At 38.2% G+C, this 13,074-nt stretch overlaps 1 long non-coding RNA gene across 1 annotated transcript in view; it reads left to right on the top strand.

Moving 5' to 3' along the window:
* The window catches only part of LOC110265546, an 11,919-nt gene continuing 4,211 nt past the window's right edge, over positions 5,367–13,074 (top strand). Inside the window, exon 1 of the long non-coding RNA XR_002351700.1 lies at positions 5,367–5,533. This is a non-coding gene — a long non-coding RNA (uncharacterized LOC110265546). The remainder of the gene's footprint in view (positions 5,534–13,074) is intronic.

Below are 13,074 nucleotides of genomic sequence, written 5' to 3'. Positions count from 1 at the left end.
AGTTCCCTTGGTGATAATGATCATGAATCAAGTCTTCCTAGTGATGAATCCACATCTACAAATGAACTCATTGGGTATGAAGAATCTTCTCTGAGTAAGTTTGAGAATGATGTGGAAGTGGAAGTCCTTCAGAAAGGATGGACGGGAGTTGAGTTTTCTTTGTCAAGATCATTGGAGACTTCTCTACCTAGGTTTCCATCTAGTCCGTCACTTGAGTGGATAAAACTTATCTCTATTCGCTTTACTGTCCCACTTAAGTATGGTATTCTTGAAACGGATGGTCAACTTAAGAGGCTTTGTGGCATTAAGCATAAGAGAAGGATATTTAGTGGTTAGAGTTGCAAATCAAGGCTCATCAAGGTTGATATTTCAAGAGTTAGATGTAAAGGCTCAACTGGTGATAATTTGGTTAGATCTAAAAGAAGAGTTTGGTACTACATTGAGAATTCGGACTGCTTGCCACCCAGTTAGGACAATGGTGATCCACTTCAAGACGGGTGTAAAAATAAGATTTGGGATCCGAGAATATATGAGGATCAATTTTGGGAGCTCAGAGCTTGTGAAGAACTCCATCAAAGCTTGGGAAATTTACTTGGTATTGATAGAGTTTATTGGAAGTCCAAGCGTTGGTGGCAGTTTCAAGATGAGTTCAAGCACAAGCCACCATGACAAAGAGCTCACCAAATATCCAAGTTAAGGACAATAACTAAAAGTGCTAGGTGGGAGACAACCCACCATGGTATGATCCTCCTTTTTATTAGTTTTAATTTATTTCTGTCAGTCTTAATTTCCAGTTATGCATATTTACTTTTATTTTGCATTAAAAAAAAGAGGGAATCGACGCGCAAGCGTCTACGACACCCACGCGTCGTATATGTATGCGCAAATGAACAGAGATTTGCAAGAGCCGAGCGGGAGGGGTGCTAGGCGCATAGCCAGACCCACGCATACGCGTTTCTCACGCGTATGCGTCACTTGCAACTTTGCCAATCCACGCGTAAGCGTCAGCGACGCGTACGCGTGGAATGAAAAATCGGCATAGTAAGGTAATTGAACAGAGAGTTGGGCTGCCACTGTGCTGGAATCGCGCGATCAATCACGCGTACGCGTGACCGACGCTCACGCGTTAGTGTGCATTTTTGGCCACCCACGAGTACGCGTGGGCGACACTGACGCGTCGTATGGCCATTTCCATTTTCACGCGCACGCATGATGCACGCGCGCGCGTCGCGTCCTGATTTTATTTCCTTCTCCTTCCTTCTTCTTTCTTCCTCCTTTCTTACTTTGTTTTTCTTTATATCTTTAACTTCTCATCCTTATTCTCTTTCATTCTATTTTACTTAATTTATTTGCATACTTTCATTCATTGCATTTTAATTTTGTGCATGTTTTCATTTTCATTCCTAAATTTATTATTTTTCTGTTGGTGTTAAATGTTCTCATTCAACTGTTGCATCTTTTCTTGCGTTATTTTGGTACTTCGTGACTTGTTTTAAATTGTTGGGTATTATTAATTATAAGTCAATGCTAATTTCTATGACACTTGTATTCCATTTGTATTGATATGCACTTATACTATCTTGCATTACCCACACTCTCTCCCCCATTGTTGCAATTTTTGCACTATTGATATGCCATTTGGAGATAATATTTTCTCACTTACATGTTGTAGCTACCATGTAATCTAGACCCTCATTATTTGGCATTAACCCACCCATACTTTATTTGTTTTCTTATCTTTATTTTTGGGTTAGTTTTCTTCTTTTTCCTTTTCTTTCAGGATGGCCACCGAGAAGGGAAAGGAAAAGCTTCTCAATGGGAAGGCAAACAAGTCCATCTGCATAATCTTTGGAGAAAAGCATCAGTGTAGCAACCCGTCCACTTGCACATCTCAGCATGCACCGAGGACGGTGCAATCTTTACGTGTGGGGAGGTCGATACCGACTTCCGTGGGTTAGTTATTTCCTATTTCAACACCAATGTTTAATTTTCCTTGTTAAATTAGTTGTTGCATTTGCATGTTTAATTGCATGTTTGTTTGATTTTGTGCATGTTCTTCTACCACTATTTGGTTGGAGTGATAAGTTCTTTTTCAAGACCCTTTTATAGCATTTCACTAATTTAAATTAAAATTTTTTTGTTAAATTTATTTGAAGATTGTAATTTGGAACATGGTTTATAGCTAAGAACACACAACCTGTGAGATTTTAAGCTTAATTATATGGTTACATTATTTAACCATAATTTTTATTCTTGTGTGTTTTCTTCTCTATGATTGCAATCTATGGTTTATTCCATTCTATATGTCCATTTTTTAGTGTATATTCATGCATACATATGATTGAGGCCATCATTTGTTATTAGCTCACTTATCCCAAATAGCCCACCATTTTATTTACCTTTGTTTGCCACTTTGAGCCTTTTTAATCCCCATTTATTTTTTATATTACCACATCACTAGTCAACTAAGTGTGGGAAAATTTGGGAACTTGGATTGATGAGAATGTGTTGTGTTTTTACTGACAAATATTGGAAATTTAGGTGCTTACTCATGTGAAATCAAAAAAACCATATGCATTGATATATTATGTTTTCATTTATGATAAAAAAAAGAGAAAAAAGAAATAAATGAATAGGGGATAAAATTACCCCAATGCTAAGTTCAATAAAAAGATCAATGCACATATGATGGAATTAAAAATTGATGCATGAGTATGTGAAATATACAAAAGTGAGATTTTGGGTAGCTAGGCATGATTTTAGAATTATATAGAGTATGTGTGTGTGTTAGGTGAAAATTTAGGTTAGTCAAAGATTCAAAGTATAACTCACTTGGCCATACATGTATCATCACCCTTACCTTAGCCCCATTACAACCTTAAAAAGCCCTCATGGTGTTTGCATTTGTATACATATTTGTTGATTGGTTAGATGAAGAACAAAGTTTTAGAAAGCATGACTAGAGGAGATTAGAGTGAATTAACCCTAGACACTTGAGCGATTAGAGTGCATATACACTTCCAGTGAGGGTTCAATGCTTGATTCTGTGTTCCCGGCTTTCATGAACTATCTTCTTACAAGTTTACTTGTCTCTTATTGTGTGATTTGAATTAGTGGAATCTGATTTATGTTTGTCTTGAAGAATTTGTTTACTTTTAACCAAGTAGGTAGAAGTATTTTTGCATTTAGTTGCATTCATATAGATAGGTTGCATTTCATAAGTTTTACCATTCCTCTTCACTCCTTTATAGCTTCTCTTGAGCTTAGCATGAGGATATGCTAATATTTAAGTGTGGGGATATTTGATGCACCACTATTTCGTGGTACATTTTATGCTAAATTGAATGGATTTTATCCATTATTCTCACACTTATGTATATAAATTGCATGTTTTACATTTTCTTTCCTAATTCTGTGCTTTGATTGAAAACATGCTTCTTTGGCCTTAAAATTGCTACTTATTAATCCTCTCTTATTACCATTCGATTCCTTCATATATGTGTTAAGTGATTTCAGGGTTTATAGGGCAGGAATGGCTTAGAGGATGGAAAAGAAGCATGCAAAAGTGGAAGGAATACAAGAAATTGAAGGAATTGTTAAGCTGTCAACCCTGACCTCTTCGTACTAAATCGACCATAACATGAGCTACAAAGGCCCGAATGAGGCGGTTCTTGTTGTGTTGGAAAGCTAACATCCTAGGCTTCAAAATGATATGCAATTTTCCATAGTTTCCATGCAGTTAGGCGATGCGCATGCGTGGATCACGCGTACGTGTGACCTTGCGAATGTTCAGTGATGCGTACGCATGGGCGACGCGTACGCGTGACAGAGCCACGTGTTGGACGTATCAGAAATCGCTGGGGGCGATTTCTGGGCTATTTTTGGCCTAGTTCCAAGCTCGAAAACATAGATTAGAGGCTACAGAGTGGAGGAATCATTCATACAAATTTCATTCACATAATTTTAGGTTTTAGATGTAGTTTTCTGGAGAGAGAGACTCTCTCCTCTCTCTAGCTTTTAGGATTCCTTTTAGTTCTTTTCAATTTCAGATTTCTATCTTAGTTTATTCTAGTTTTTCTTCTACTTTTACTTGCTCTAGAATTCTAGTTTATTTATTTCTCTTGTTGATTACTTTATGTTGCCAATTTAGTTTATGAATTCTCATGTTAGATTTGATTTCCCTTTTAATGCAATTTAAGGTATTTCATGTTTATTTCTTCTTCCTTTATTTGTTATCATTGATGCTTGCAATTGTTGGTTTTAGATTTTACATTCTCTATTATTTTTCTATGCTTTTACTTTACGCCCACCAAGTGTTTAATGAAATGCTTGGTTGGATTTTAAACTATCTTTTTATGTTCTTAGCTAAGATTGAGTAATTGGAGACTCTTGAATTGTTAAAGTCTCTTGTTGATTGACAATTGAAAGTTGCTAATTGACTTGAATTTCACTAACTCTAGTCTTTCCTTAGGAGTTGACTAGGACTTGAGGGTTCATGTTGATTTTCTCACTTGACTTACCTTCAATTGTTAGAGGTTAACTAAGTGATAGCAAAAGGCAATTACCATCACAAGTTACTATGATAATGGGGATAGAAATTCCAATTATCAATCCTTGCTAAGACTTTTCTTAATTATTATTTTATTTTCTTGTTATTTACATTACTTGTTCCTTATTTCAAAACCCAAAAAAAATAAAATCCCATAACCAATTATAAGTATACTTCCCTGCAATTCCTTGAGAGACGACCCGAGGTTTGAATACTTCAGTTATTATTTTTATTGGGGTTTGTTACTTGTGACAAACAATTTTTTGCATGAAAGGATTATTTGTTGGTTTAGAAACTATACTTGCAACGAGAATTCATTGAGGAATTCTAAACCGTCAAAAATCCGTTCATCAGTAAGTCATATTTATCCCATACCTCCTTCAATTTCTCACACAAGAAAACACAGTGCTTGATTGTTTCTGGGTGTTGATTGCATCTCTTCCATGTTGACGGGATCGTTAGGATACGGTGATTTAAAGTCAGCATCGTTGGAATTCTCTCATGGAATCCTGTCTAAAAGAAGATTTTGATCTTCATTGGAATCTTTTCCAAAGATCCTTCCATAATGCCAAATTTCTCATAATCTCCGTGTAAAATTCCAGCGGTGGGTAAGAGAAGCTATATGCAACTTGGTAACCAGTGCTTACCTCATATGAGTCGATTATATTGAGAGCCCATATAAGTTTATCCTCTCTTCTATTTATCCTTGTATCTAGTATCCTCTGTGAGATTTCTGTTGTAAAAGTGCTGCTAATAAGTGCTTGGTTCCATTCAACATTTGGTAAAATTAAATCTCTAACATTCATACATGGTACATTTGGCAAATTGATCATTATAGATTGAGGGATTGAATACGGGTACGGGGATGAGAGCCAGGGGTCACCGATGATTTTAATGCAACCTCCGTCACCAACTCACCACAGTAGCCCCTTCCCAATAATCTTGCGACCCTCTAGAATACTATGTCATCCCCAAGAAGGTACAGTTCCTGTTTCAACATTCATGATACTGCCATAGTAAAAATATTTACCTTTTAGAACTTTAGACTGTATGGATTATGGTTGAGTAGCAATTTTCTAGCACTGTTTGGCTAGAAGAGCCAGGTTCTGAGCACCCAAGTCTTCAAAACCTAACCCCTCGCTTCCAATCTCAGTCGAGTAATGGTATCCCAACTGATCCACTGCATGTTCCTCTCTGAACCTTTTTCTGTTCCCACCAAAATTGAGAGAGAATACTCTGAATCTCTCTAATGAATGGACCAGAAATTGGAAGCAAGAGAGAGAATAAATTAGAATAGCCTCTCTAATCGCCTTTATTAAAATATGTCTACCTGCTGAAGAAAAGAGTTTTTTCTTTCAACCCTAAATGTACCTAGTACCTTCTCCTTAATTTCTCCAAAAGTCGCCCTTTTTGACCTTTGTACTGTAAAAGGTAGCCCTAAGTATTTGTCTTGTTCTCCTATATACCTAATATTGAGTTTATCTACCAAGAGAGTCCGAGTAGTTGGTGATATTATTGCTAAAGAAAAAGACAAATTTATGTAAATTAACTTTTTGACCACTCACTCCCTAATTAATTAACTATAGGACACATTCGGTTAATTTAGACACCTTCAATGAGACCGTTTTGCTCTACCTGATTTAGCAAAAAGGATAAACCTTTTGCTTAAAAAAGAAAAAGATAAGGTGATAGAGGATCTCCTTGTCGAATACATCTATTTGACTTGAAAAAGCCAAAAGGTTGACCTTCAACAATGACAGAATAAAAAACTGTAGTTACCACTTTCTTTACCCAATTAATCCACCTCATGTCAAACCCCAGTTTCTCTAACATAAACCATAGAAAGTGCCACTCTATTCGATCATAAGCCTTGCTCATATCGAGTTTAACTGCCATCTCAGCTAATAGCCCCCTCTTCTTAGTCTTGAGGTAATACATACATTCATGAACAATAAAATATTGTCCGAGATTAATCTTCCTTTAGTAAAAGCGCTTTGATTGGAGGCTAATGAGCATATTCATAAAATTTTGTAAATGATGAACTAAAACTTTAGAGATCACCTTATATATCACCAAGGATAGGCTAATGGGTCTAATCTGTCTAATTGGTGCACGAAATTGTGATCTCAGGCAACGGCGCCAGAAACTCTGTACGCACGTCTTAATAAATCGTTTTTCATTCACAACTTCGATATAACTAACCAGCAAGTGCACTGGGTCGTCCAAGTAATAAACCTTACGTGAGTAAAGGTCGATCCCACGGAGATTGTTGGTATGAAGCAAGCTATGGTCACCATGTAAATCTCAGTCAGGCAGATATCAAAAGGTTATGGAGTTTTCAAACTTAAATAATAAATAGATAGAAAATAAGGATAGAAACACTTATGTAATTCATTGGTGAGAATTTCAGATAAGCGTATAGAGATGCTTTCGTTCCTCTGAATCTCTGCTTTCCCGCTGTCTTCATCCAATCAGTCTTACTCTGTTCTACGGCTGGCTTTATATAAGGACATCACCGCCTGTCACTACGCCCAGCACTCGCGAGTTTGAAGTTCGTCACAGTCATTCAATCCCAGAGTCCTACTCGGAATACCACAGACAAGGTTTAGACTTTTCGGACTCTCATGAATGCCGCCATCAATCTAGCTTATACCACGAAGATTCTGATTAAGACATCCAAGAGATGCTCATTCAATCTAAAGTAGAACGGAAGTGGTTGTCAGGCACGCGTTCATAGGGAATGATGATGATTGTCACGTTCATCACATTCAGGTTGAAGTGCGAATGAACATCTTAGAAGCGGAACAAGTTGATTGAATAGAAAAATAGTAGTACTTTGCATTAATCTTTGAGGAACAGCAGAGCTCCACAGCTTAATCTATGGAGTGTAGAAACTCTACCGTTGAAAATACATAAGTAAAAGGTTCAGGCATGGCCAAATGGACAGCCCCCATGATCTAAGAACAAAACGTCCCAGGATGCCTAATACAATAGTAAACAGTCCTATTTATACTAAACTAGTTACTAGGGTTTACAGAAGTAAGTAATTGATGCATAAATCCACTTCCGGGGCCCACTTGGTGTGTACTTGGGCTGAGCTTGAATGTTACACGTGCAGAGGATCTTTCTGGAGTTGAACGCCAGGTTGTAACGTATTTCTAGCGTTCAACTCTAGTTTGTGACGTGTTTCTGGCGTTTAACTCCAGACAGCAGCATAGAACTGGCGTTCAACGCCCTTTTACGTCATCTAAATCCGGCCAAAGTATGGACTATTATACATATCTGGAAAGCCCTGGATGTCTACTATCCAACGCAATTGGAAGCGCGCCATTTTGAGTTCTGTAGCTCTAGAAAATTCACTTTGAGTGCAGGAAGGTCAGAATCCAACAGCATCAGCAGTCCTTCTTCTACCTCTGAATCTGATTTTTGCTCAAGTCCCTCAATTTCAGCCAGAAAATACCTGAAATCACAGAAAAACACACAAACTCATAGTAAAGTCCAGAAATGTGAATTTAACATAAAAACTAATGAAAACATCCCTAAAAGTAACCAGATTCTCCTAAAAACATACTAAAAACAGTGCCAAAAAGCGTATAAATTATCCACTCATCACAACACCAAACTTAAATTGTTGCTTGTCCCCAAGCAACTAAAAATCAAATAGGATAAAAAGAAGAGAATGTACTATAAATTCCAAACTATCAATGAAACATAGCTCCAATAAAATGAGCGGGACTTGTAGCTTTTTGCCTCTTGAATAGTTTTGGCATCTCACTTTATCCATTGAAGTTCAGAATGATTGGCATCTATAGGAACTCAGAGTTTAGATAGTGTTATTGATTCTCCTAGTTCAGTATGATGATTCTTGAACACAGCTATTTTATGAGTCTTGGCCGTGGCCCTAAGCACTTTGTTTTCCAGTATTACCACCGGATACATAAATGCCACAGACACATAATTGGGTGAACCTTTTCAGATTGTGACTCAGCTTTGCTAACTCTTGCCTCTTGGTTTTAAGAGCTTTTGGCTTTTTCTGCTTGCTTTTTTCTTTTTATTTTTTTTTTTGCCTATATTTTTTTCTTTTTTTTTCTGCAAGCTTTGTTCTTTGCTGCTTTTTCTTGCTTCAAGAATCATTTTTATGATTTTTCATATTATCAAATAATATGTCTCCTTATCATCATTCTTTTAAGAGCCAACATATTTAACATTCTTAAACAACAACTTCAAAAGACATATGCACTGTTCAAGCATTCATTCAGAAAACAAGGAGCATTGTCACCACATCAATATAATTAAACTAAGTTCAAGGATAAATTTGAAACTCATGTACTTCTTGTTCTTTTGAATTAAAACAGTTTTCATTTAAGAGAGGTGATGGATTCGTAGGACATTCATAACTTTAAGACAAAGTTACTAAATACTAATGATCATGTAATGAAGACACAAACATGGATAAGCACTTAACATAGAGAAAACGAAAAACAGAGAATGTGAGAACAAGGAATGAGTCCACCTTAGTGATGGTGGCGTTTCCTTCTTGAGGAACCAATGATGTCCTTGAGCTCTTCTATGTCTCCCCGAACCATTGTGATATAATTCTTTGGGTTTGGGTTCTTACTTTGATCATGGTTCCTAGTGATCCATGCATTGGCATAGAACTCTTGAACCATTAGGATGCCGACTTATTGGATGGGGTTTGTTAGAACTTCCCAACCTCTTCTTTGGATTTCATGTCGGATCTCCGGATACTCATTCTTCTTGAGCTTGAAAGGGACCTCGGGGATCACCTTCTTCTTGGCCACAACATCATAGAAGTGGTCTTGATGAGCTTTGGAGATGAATCTTTCCATCTCCCATGACCCAGAGGTGGAAGCTTTTGTCTTCCCTTTTCCTTTTCTAGAGGATTCTCCGATCTTAGGTGCCATCAATGGTAATGGAAAAACAAAAAGCTTATGTTTTTACCACACCAAACTTAGAATATTGCTCGCTCTCGAGCAAGAGAAGAGAGAATAGATGAAGAAGAAGAAGAAAATATGGATGAGAGGAGGGAGAGGTGTATTCGGCCAAGAAAGGGAAGAGAGGGTTGTGTTGTGTGAAAATAAAGAAGAATGGAGGGCTATATATAGGGAAGGGAGGGGGGGTTAATTTCAGCCATATAGGGTGGGTTTGGGTGGGAAATTGATTTTGAATTTTGAAGGTAGGTGGAGTTTATGAGTTAGGTTTATAGGGAAGAGTGGATAGATGTGAGTGGTGAAGTGTTTTGGGGAAGAGAGATTGAGGTGATTGGTGAAGAGTTTTGGGGAAAAGTGTTTATGGGATTGTGTGAAAGAGGGGTGAGAAGAAGTGAGTAGAGGTAGGTGGGGATCGTGTGGGGTCCACAGATCCTGAGGTGATCCTGTGGGGTCCACAGATCCTGAGGTGTTCAAGGATTTGCAACCTTGCACCAAATTAGGCATGCAAAATGCCCTTGCACACAACTCTGGGCGTTCAGCGCCAGATTGGTGCTTGTTCTGGGCGTTGAACGCCCATTTGTTGCCCATTTCTGGCGTTGAACGCCAGAACCATGCTTGTTTTGGGCGTTCAGTGCCAGCTCTTCTCCAGGGTGCAATTCTGGCATTCAAACGCCCAGATGCTGCCCATTTTGGGCGTTCAGCGCCAGAACCATGCTCTGTTCTGGCGTTGAACGCCATCCAGATGCTTCTTACTGGCGTTTAAACGCCAGTAAGGTCTTCCTCCAGGGTGTGATTTTTCTTCTGCTGTTTTTGATTCCGTTTTCAATTTTTATATTTATTTTGTGACTCCACATGATCATGAACCTAATAAAACATGAAAGAACAGGAAAAATAAAATTAGATAAATAAAAATTGGGTTACCTCCCAACAAGTGCTTCTTAATGTCAATAGCTTGACAGTGGGCTCTCATGGAGCCTCACAGATGTTCAGAGCATTGTTGAGACTTCCCAACACCAAACTTAGAGTTTAGTTGTGGCCTTCCAATACCAAACTTAGAGTTTGACTGTGGAGGCTCTGGTTGACTCTGCAGAGGGAGAAGCTTACTGTGCCTCTTTTCCATATTTACAGAAGGATAACCTTGAGTTGTAAACACAAGGGAGTCCCCATTCAATTGAAGGACTAATTCACCTATGTCAACATCAATTACAGCTCTTGCTGTGGCTAGGAAGGGTCTTCCAAGGATGATGAATTCATCCTCATCCTTCCCAGTATCTAGGACTATGAAATCAGCAGGGATGTAAAGGCCTTTGACCTTTACTAATACGTCCTCTACTTGTCCATAAGCCTATTTTCTTGAATTGTCTGCCATCTCTAATGAGATTTTAGCAGCTTGCACCCCATAGATTCCCAGTGTCTCTATTACAGAATGGGGCATGAGGTTTATCCTTGAACCAAGGTCACACAGAGCCTTTTCAAAGATCATGTTGCCTATGGTACAAGGTATTACGAACTTTCCAGGATCCTATTTCTTCTGAGGCAATGTCAGTTGATCTAGATCACTTAGTTCATTGGTGAACAAGGGAGGTTCATCTTCCCAAGTCTCAATACCAAATAATTTGGCATTCAGCTTCATGATTGCACCAAGATACTTGGTAACTTGCTCCTTAGTAACATCCTCATTCTCTTCAGAAGAGGAATACTCATCAGAGCTCATGAACGGCATAAGGAGGTTCAATGGAATCTCTATGGTCTCTAGATGAGCCTCAGATTCCTTTGGTTCCTCAGAAGAAAACTCCTTATTGATCACTGGACGTCCCAGGAGGTCTTCCTCCTTGGGATTCACGTCCTCTCCTTCCTTCTTGGAATCGACCATGATGGTCATTTCAATGGCCTTGCACTCTCCTTTTGGATTTTTTTCTGTATTGCTTGGGAGAGTACTAGGAGGGATTTCAGTGATCCTTTTACTCAGCTGGCCCACTTGTGCCTCCAAATTTCTAATGGAGGACCTTGTTTCATTCATGAAACTTACAGTGGCCTTAGATAGATCAGAGACTAAATTTGCTAAATTAGATGTATTTTGTTCAGAGTTCTCTATCTGTTGCTGAGTAGATGATGGAAAAGGTTTACTATTGTTAAACCTATTTCTTCCACCATTATTAAAGCCTTGTTGAGGCCTTTGTTGATCCTTCCATGAGAGATTTGGGTGATTTCTCCATGAGGGGTTATAGGTGTTTCCATAAGGTTCACCCATGTAATTCACCTCTGCTATTGCAGGGTTTTCAGGATCATAAGCTTCTTCTTCAGAAGTTGCCTCTTGAGTACTGTTGGATGCAGCTTGCATTCCATTCAGACTCTGAGAAATCATATTGACTTGCTGAGTCAATATTTTATTCTGAGCCAATATGGCAATCAGAGTATCAATTTCAAGAACTCCCTTCTTCATAGACGTCCCATTACTCACAGGATTCCTCTCATAAGTGTACATGAACTGGTTATTAGCAACCATGTCAGTGAATTCTTGAGCTTCTGCAGGCATTTTCTTTAGGTGTATGGATCCACCTGCAGAAGTATCCAATGACATTTTAGCCAATTCAGATAGACCATCATAGAATATATCCAGGATGGTCCATTCTGAAAGCATGTCAGAAGGACACTTTTTGGTCAGTCCTTTGTATCTCTCCCAAGCTTCATAGAGGGATTCACCTTCTTTCTGTCTGAAGGTCTGAACATCCACTCTAAGCTTACTCAGCTTTTGAGGAGGAAAGAACTTGGCTAAGAAAGCCTTGACCAGCTTATCCTAAGAGTTCAGGCTATCCTTAGGTTGAGAGTCCAACCATATTCTAGCTCTGTCTCTCACAGCAAAAGGGAAAAGCATGAGCCTGTAGACTTCAGGATCTACTCCATTAGTCTTAACAGTATCACAGATCTGCAAGAATTTAGTTAAGAACTGAAAAAGATCTTCAGATGGAAGTCCATGAAACTTGTAGTTCTGGTGCATCAGAGAAACTAATTGAGGTTTCAGCTCAAAATTGTTTGCTCCAATGGCAGGAATGGAGATGCTTCTTCCATGTAAATTGGAATTAGGTGCAGTAAAGTCACCAAGTATCCTCCTTGCATTATTATTATTTTCGGCTGCCATCTCCTCTTCCTGTTCGAAAATTTCTGAAAGGTGCTTGCTGGATTGTTGTAATTTAGCTTCTCTTAGTTTCCTCTTCAGAGTCCTTTCAGGTTCTGGATCTGCTTCAACAAGAATGTTCTTGTCCTTGCTCCTGCTCATATGAAAAAGAGGGACAGAAAAATAATAATAATAGGGGTCCTTTTTACCACAGTATAGAGGTCCTTGTGTGAGTAGAAAAAAATTCGAACACAGATGGAAGAGGGGGTTCGAATTTGGGTGAGATGAAGTGTTAGTAGATGAATAAATAAATAGAAGGAGATAAGAGAGAGAGAGAGAATTTTCGAAAATTATTTTTGAAAAAGAGTTAGTGATTATCGAAAATAGTTTTTGAAAAAGGTTAGTAATTTTTCGAAAATTAAAATCAAAAATTAAAATAATTAGTTAATTAAAAAGAA

The sequence above is a fragment of the Arachis ipaensis genome, chromosome B08 (genome assembly GCF_000816755.2).
Source record: "Arachis ipaensis cultivar K30076 chromosome B08, Araip1.1, whole genome shotgun sequence".
NCBI classification, from domain to species: Eukaryota; Viridiplantae; Streptophyta; class Magnoliopsida; order Fabales; family Fabaceae; genus Arachis; species Arachis ipaensis.
The sequence above is the reverse complement of the archived record's forward strand: the minus strand, read 5'-3'. Positions and strand labels throughout refer to the sequence as shown.